Raw genomic sequence first — 7110 nt, forward strand, 5'->3', positions numbered from 1 at the left:
TTTTGTGAACTCCAGTAATGGTTTCAGATGATACTAAAAGGCAAACTTATTATTCCTAACTGAGTTTTTTAGTCTTTGTAAGTGTCGGTTTGGAGTGTATTAGGTAATTTCCTCTAACTCCAAAACTATGAAAGATAGAAAGCCGAAATTTTTATACCATATTCTTTTGAATAACAAAAGATAGTGTATCGACTTTAATCAATATTAAATAATATTTACTATAGTTTATTTAGATTCTTAAGGGTTTGAATATTCATTCGCTCGAAGTTCAAAAATGGCTCTGAGCACTATTAACTTCTGAGGTCATCAGTCGCCTAGAACTTAGAACTACTTAAACCTAACTAACCTAAGGACATCATACACATCCATGCCCGAGGCAGGATTCGAACCTGCGACCGTAGCGGTCACGCGGTTTGAGACTGAAGCGCCTAGAACCGCACGGCCACACCGGCCGGCTCGCTCGAAGTGACATACCACTTCACACAGCTAGCACAGCGACGGACAGGTGCGAATGAGTCATTGCTAAGACTCAACTGGCTGCCTCCTTCACAGCCAATGGCTCCAATGCTGCTGGCTGTTCTGCAACAGCCGGCCGAAGTGGCCGTGCGGTTAAAGGCGCTGCAGTCTGGAGCCGCGAGACCGCTACGGTCGCAGGTTCGAATCCTGCCTCGGGCATGGATGTTTGTGATGTCCTTAGGTTAGTTAGGTTTAACTAGTTCTAAGTTCTAGGGGACTTATGACCACAGCAGTTGAGTCCCATGGTGCTCAGAGCCATTTGAACCATTTGTTCTGCAAAGTAGCTTACTGCAATAACGTTATCGCGTATTGACTGGCGACGTTAGACCAAACTTATGGAAGATAAGTTACCTTAGGATTTCTTCACCGGTTGCCTATCTTCCATTAGTGACCCTTTCACAGAAAAGGTAAATATCCTGTTTCCTGAGTGTTCCTAACTGAAAACTTTAGCTTGAAGGACGAACCCTTTATCTCTAAGCTAGTATGCAACTGCTTCTAACAGCGTTCCCGTGTTTTCTCTAGCACGGGAAGACTGAGAATTCGCAAGGTAAATGGCGATGTAAGCTGCAGTTTCTGTTGGAAGAGCTTCCTAGGCTTAAAACCATAAATTTGCTACCTCTGTCATATCTTAATGGGTATAATACAGAATACTTAATCTAAATAACAAGAAAATATTGAGTCAGTCGAAGGTCATAGAGTTGCCAAACGTATTTTACAATCTTGCCAGTTCTCTATTAGACTAGCGAAAGGCAGAATATGACTGCTCAGTCAATATGAATCTTGAAGTAACTGGCACTGGGAAAGCTCACATTTCGAAGACGCTACAATGACTGGGAAAAGAAATACGTAGCATAGGCCAATGAGTTTTATTTGCATTTCTGTAACTATGATTTGGGTCTAAAGCGTAGTTACGAATAATACACAGATATCATAAATAAAGAGTAAGGAAAATTAATTCGGCGGTCCTCTTCTTTAGCTGTTGTAGGTATTTTTGTTTTTCTCCCTTAAGTAAACTGCAGACTAAAAAGCTAAATCTCTCTAAGCGATTGCTTTTTTAGCATCAACAGATTCATTTTAGTATTATACTCTTGAAAACAATTTTCCTTATGAATGCTTGACACCACCTCTAAAACGAAATGACAAATGAAAAGACAACGTAAAACTGCTTTTGGGTGTTCGCATTTGGTGATCAGATTTCGTATGTTGCAAATAAAATACAGTTTCAAATCGCAAACGCAAATCCGGCAACGAAATTTTTCGCAATGACCGAAAAACAGGACGCAGGAGTCGCGAAGATAATTAAACAAGTGAATCATTGCAGTGCAAGTTCGATTCCAGATTCTGATAACATGAAAGGAGAAGCAGATGTGATGAGTATGGTAACCAAAGGTGCCGACTGCAGTGTGTCAAATACGTCATTCTTAAGCATAACTGTTCTACTTTCCACAAAAACCTAAGACATGAAAATTATCGTCTACTTGTAATAATTACAATATAACTGCTGGTGATGCTTTGTCAATAACAACGAAAAGCAACTGATGAATGATCTTTTCAATCTTCAGACAGCTTCTTGAGACAGAGGGACCAAAGTAACAAGAAGAGGTTATCTTAGGTGGGCTTGATACAGATTTTCTATGCAGTATGTCGAAGTTGGAGCGTTTTGCTTGTAGCATATTTCCCAGTTGTTTCATGTTAACGACTCCTCTAAGCTATCACAACATTTATATGTAAATTATCGATCTGTAATTGTTAAAACAGACTGCTATTTTAAATATTACGGCACCTGTGGCCGGATGTGACTCAGTGGACAACATTAATTGTAATTTCTTTTCATCTTGGAGACAATTGGCAAGGCTTAATAACACTTCCAGCATATTCACTCCGCATATAAACTTGTCTCCTGAGACAATCGCTTTTGTGTAGCTGAAAATTTGAGGGTCACATAAATAGGGTGAAACCAGGATGAAGAATAGGTTTGAAGACTAGACATCTCACTCTTTACATCGCTGTGGAATAACTTGAAAAAGTTAATCACTGATAAGGCAACGAATTCAGACGAAATAACAATGATGAAATAAATTAGACATTTCGAGATGAAACGTAAATCGTGCTAACGGTACAGATTCTAATTTTTGTGCTCCATTTTCAAATCCAATATATGATTTTTTTCTTTTGTAGTCACGGGAGTATTTGATATCAAATGACTTCAATATTTTGTGACATCGAGAAATACAAATATTATTAAAAATATACTCTGCCATCGCAAACCTTATATAACGTTATGTGACAAACAGTAACTGAAAACGGAAAACATATAAGATCTAATACATCAGTTTTTGCTTTGATTTTTACTTTTCTACTCTAAGAGAACCAGTGCTTTCCCCAGGGGGATAGATATCATGAAAACGTTCAAAGCATAAAAAATTGAAGCACCACCAGCATCGTGCGAAGCCACATATGCCACAGGCAGTCACATTTTTTAATGTGATTATCTCCACGAAAAGCAACTTCGTTAACGTTCTAAATACCTCGCAATCTCGCTATAATTTCACTGCAAACCAAGCATATCAAAGCATTTTCTCGAAAGCTGGAGCGCGCAATTCATTACCGATTCAGGCATATATTTAATTAATTTCACAGTTTCTACTTGCACTTCCCGTTTGTTGTGCGATGAGAATAGGGCACATTTGTAATGGGCAAATGTAATTTTTCACCTGTCAGTAAAGGTATACGTCGTAGGCTTGAGAGGATGACGTACACTTTAGTGGAATCAATGTTAATGAATACGTCGATATTCAGATTTTATCAAAAACCAGGCCATCGTATGAAGAGGGATAACTTGGAACGTCTCCGAGGCAATAATACACAGAAATGGCTCCATTTGTACGGTTCCGTAACTCAATCTGTAAGAACCGAACCCTTACAGGATCCCTTTGCTGTCCGTCTGTCTTTCTGTTTGACTATTAAGACACCTTTTTTCAGGAAAGTATAGAGGCAACAAGTCGAAATTTATGTAAGCTACTAAGTTCTAAGGGCTTCTGGCAATGTAAGTAATTTAAGCGTCAAAGCCAATGGAGTCAAAAGATACTACAATATATGTCAAATATTTTGATACTCGCAAACTGATACATCAAAGCCTATAGATGAATTATCTACATGCATGTCGGAGGTGGTGGTCTAAAGGTATAGGTCGTGCCTGCAAACAGAGTGATTGTGGAATCGAATCTCAGTGAGATAGTTGACTGAAAATGGCGCTGAGCACTATGGGACTCAACTGCTGTGGTCATAAGTCCCCTAGAACTTAGAACTACTTAAACCTAACTAACCTAAGGACATCACTCACATCCATGCCCGAGGCAGGATTCGAACCTGCGACCGTAGCGTTCCAGACTGTAGCGCCTTTAACCGCTCGGCCACTCCGGCCGGCTTAGTTGACTGAAAACTGAGTGTTTAAAGGTGAGAATAGGATTAACTCGTTGGAGAATACTGACAACATGAGCATGAATATCAACACGAATTTATTACACTACTGGCCATTAAAATTGCTACACCAAGAAGAAATGCAGATGATAAGCGGGTATTCATTGGACAAATATGTTATACTAGAACTGGCATGTGATTACATTTGCACGCAATTTGGGTGCATAGATCCTGAGAAATCAGTACCCACAACAACCACCTCTGGCCGTAATAACGACCTTGATACGCCTGGGCATTGAGTCTAACAGAGCTTAGATGGCGTGTACAGATACAGCTGCCCATGCAGATTCAACACGATACCACAGTTCATCAGGTGTAGTGACTGGCATATTGTGACGAGCCAATTGCTCGGTCACCATTGACCAGACGTATTCAGTTGGTGAGAGATCTGGAGAATGTGCTGGCCAGGGCAGCAGTCGAACATTTTCTGTATACAGAAAGGCCCGTACAGGACCTGCAACATGCGGCCGTGCAATATCCTGCTGAAATGTATAGTTAGCAGGGATCGAATGAAGGGTAGAGCAACGGGTCGTAACGCATCTGAAATGCGACGTCCACTGTTCAATGTGCCGTCGATGCGAACAAGAGGTGACCGAGACGTGTAACCAATGGCACCCCATACCATCACGCCGGGTGATACGCCAGTATGGCGATGACGAATATACACCCTTCCAATGTGCGTTCACCGCGATGTCGCCAAACACGAATGCGACCATCATGATGCTGTAAACAGAACCTGGATTCATCCGAAAAAATGACGTTTTGCCATTCGTGCACCGAGGTTCGTCGTTGAGTACACCATCGCAGGCGCTCCTGTCTGTGATGCAGCGTCAAGGATAACCGCAGCCATGGTCTCCGAGCTGATAATCCATGCTGCTGCAAACGTCGTCGAACTGTTCGTGCAGATGGTTGTTGTCTTGCAAACGTTCCCATCTGTTGACTCAGGGATCGAGACGCAACTGCACGATCCGTTACAGCCATGCGGATAAGATGCCTGTCATCTCCACTGCTAGTGATACGAGGCCGTTGGGATCCAGAACGTTGTTCCGTTTTACCCTCCTGAAGCCATCGACTCCATATTCTGCTAACAGTCATTGGATCTCGACCAACGCGAGCAGCAATACAGCGATACGATAAACCGCAATCGCGATAAGCTACAATCCGACCTTTATCAAAGTCGGAAACGTGATGGTGCGCATTTCTCCTCCTTACACGAGGCATCACAAAAACGTTTCACCAGGCATCGGCGGTCAACTGCTGTTTGTGTATGAGAATTCGGTTGGAAACTTTCCTCATGTCAGCACGTTGGAGGTGTAGCCACCGGTGCCAAGCTTGTGTGAATGCTCTGAAGAGCTAATCATTTGCATATCACAGCATCTTCCTGTCGGTAAAATTTCGCGTCTGTAGCACGTCATCTTCGTGGTGTAGCAATTTTAATGGCCAGTAGCGTACATCTAGAGAAAAAGAAAGGTTTAGAAACTCTTACGAACATGACTGAATTTTTATGGAGAGACCAGATCCTGATGAATTGTGGAGAACTAGTTAAGGAACGAGGTGTGCAGGTTATTAAAGCGGAACAGGTAATTACTGAAGAGAATGGCAAGGGCAGAACTTTGGTGCCAAATGCTGTGAAGAAATAGCTCCCACAGCAAATTAAAAATCTTTTTTCACCCGCTTTATAAAGCAAGGGCTGATTTGCACTAAACAGCGTTGTTTCGTACATAAAACTGGTGTGCATTCGAGCAGACAGAAGTGTGCTACGGAAAAATAAAGCTGTATACTCTGGAAACCAGATCAGAACTGTGTCCATCAGACAGACATTGTCAGCTGAATGAATCTAAGTTCTGCTGACAACTGCAGAAATGCTTTTTACGAGCAAGGAAAGCGTCACTATGTTCCTGAATACGCTTTAATAATTGTTGGGTACGGAAATTTAGAGAATGTGAATCAAGTGCCATTTGACTAACGGACATTGGAGTTTTTAACACTCAGCAGAGGCCAGATGAATTTTTGATGAACAGATGGTTGCCACCTGGTTGTCGATGAACTCTGAATATCGACGTGCTCATTAAAAGCACTTCCGCCAAAGTGTATGCCGTTCTGTTTCCTGACACGCGGAAAATTACATTCGCCCATTACAAAAGTGCCCTATTCTCATTGCACAGAAAACGGAAAGCACAAATAGAAGCGACGAAATTAAAGAAATATATCCGTAATCAAATATAGACTCCAGCTTTCGAGAAAATGCTTACATATGCTTTGTTTACGGCGAAATTATCGCTATATCGTGAGGTATTTAGAACATTAACGAAATTGCTTCCCCCCCCCAACATAATCAGATTAATGAATGTGACTGTGGTATATGTGCCTTCGGATGTTGCTAATGGTGCTTTCGACGTTTTTATGATAGATATGACTCTGGGAAAAACACTGGTTCTCTTGAAGTGTAAAATTAAAAATAAAAGCAAACATTGAAGCATTAGAATTTGTTTTGTTAAAATTCGGGTGACCGTCATCAAGAGGCAGAGCAAGATTAGGTGGATGCATAAGTGTGAACAGCGAGCTGTTAAAGTATGTGACTTTTGGGTAATAATCAAAGCTCCGCGCCCAATCTATAAAGCAGAAGCTTTGGTCTGGATATCAGACGACCAAACCCCTAATATAAGTGGTTTGGTCGTAATCTCATAGCGCAACCTATTATATATGTAATGTTTCCACAAAAGCCACGCAGGGTAGCCGGCGGTCTGAGGCGCCTTGTCACGGTTCGCGCGGCTCCCCCCGTCGGAGGTTCGAGTGCTCCCTCAGGCATGTGTGTGTGTGTGTGTGTGTGTGTGTGTGTGTGTGTGTGTGTGTGTGTTGTCCTTAGCGTAAGTTAGATTAAGTAGTGTGTAAGCTTAGGGAACGATGACTTCAGCATTTTGGGCCCACAGAACTTATCACAAATTTCCAATTTTCCACAAAAACAGCCCACACAATTGCTTCAGTTTTTTTGCTACCATCGCAGGGAGCGGGAAAAATTGGACAATTTGAAACGCTTTATACAAGCACATATGTGTCCAAAATGCGAAGTTTTCGGAGAATTGTAACTGGACACCATTCGTTTTCCAGTATGGC

The 7110-nt window shown here is 41.7% G+C and overlaps 1 non-coding gene across 1 annotated transcript; it reads right to left on the reverse strand.

Moving 5' to 3' along the window:
• Window positions 1–3864: 3864 nt before the first annotated feature.
• Trnas-gga lies at window positions 3865–3939 on the reverse strand. The gene has a single exon. It is a non-coding gene; the product is annotated as a tRNA-Ser (tRNA).
• Window positions 3940–7110: the final 3171 nt, after the last annotated feature.

Source organism: Schistocerca americana, chromosome X (genome assembly GCF_021461395.2).
Source record: "Schistocerca americana isolate TAMUIC-IGC-003095 chromosome X, iqSchAmer2.1, whole genome shotgun sequence".
Lineage (NCBI taxonomy): Eukaryota > Metazoa > Arthropoda > Insecta > Orthoptera > Acrididae > Schistocerca > Schistocerca americana.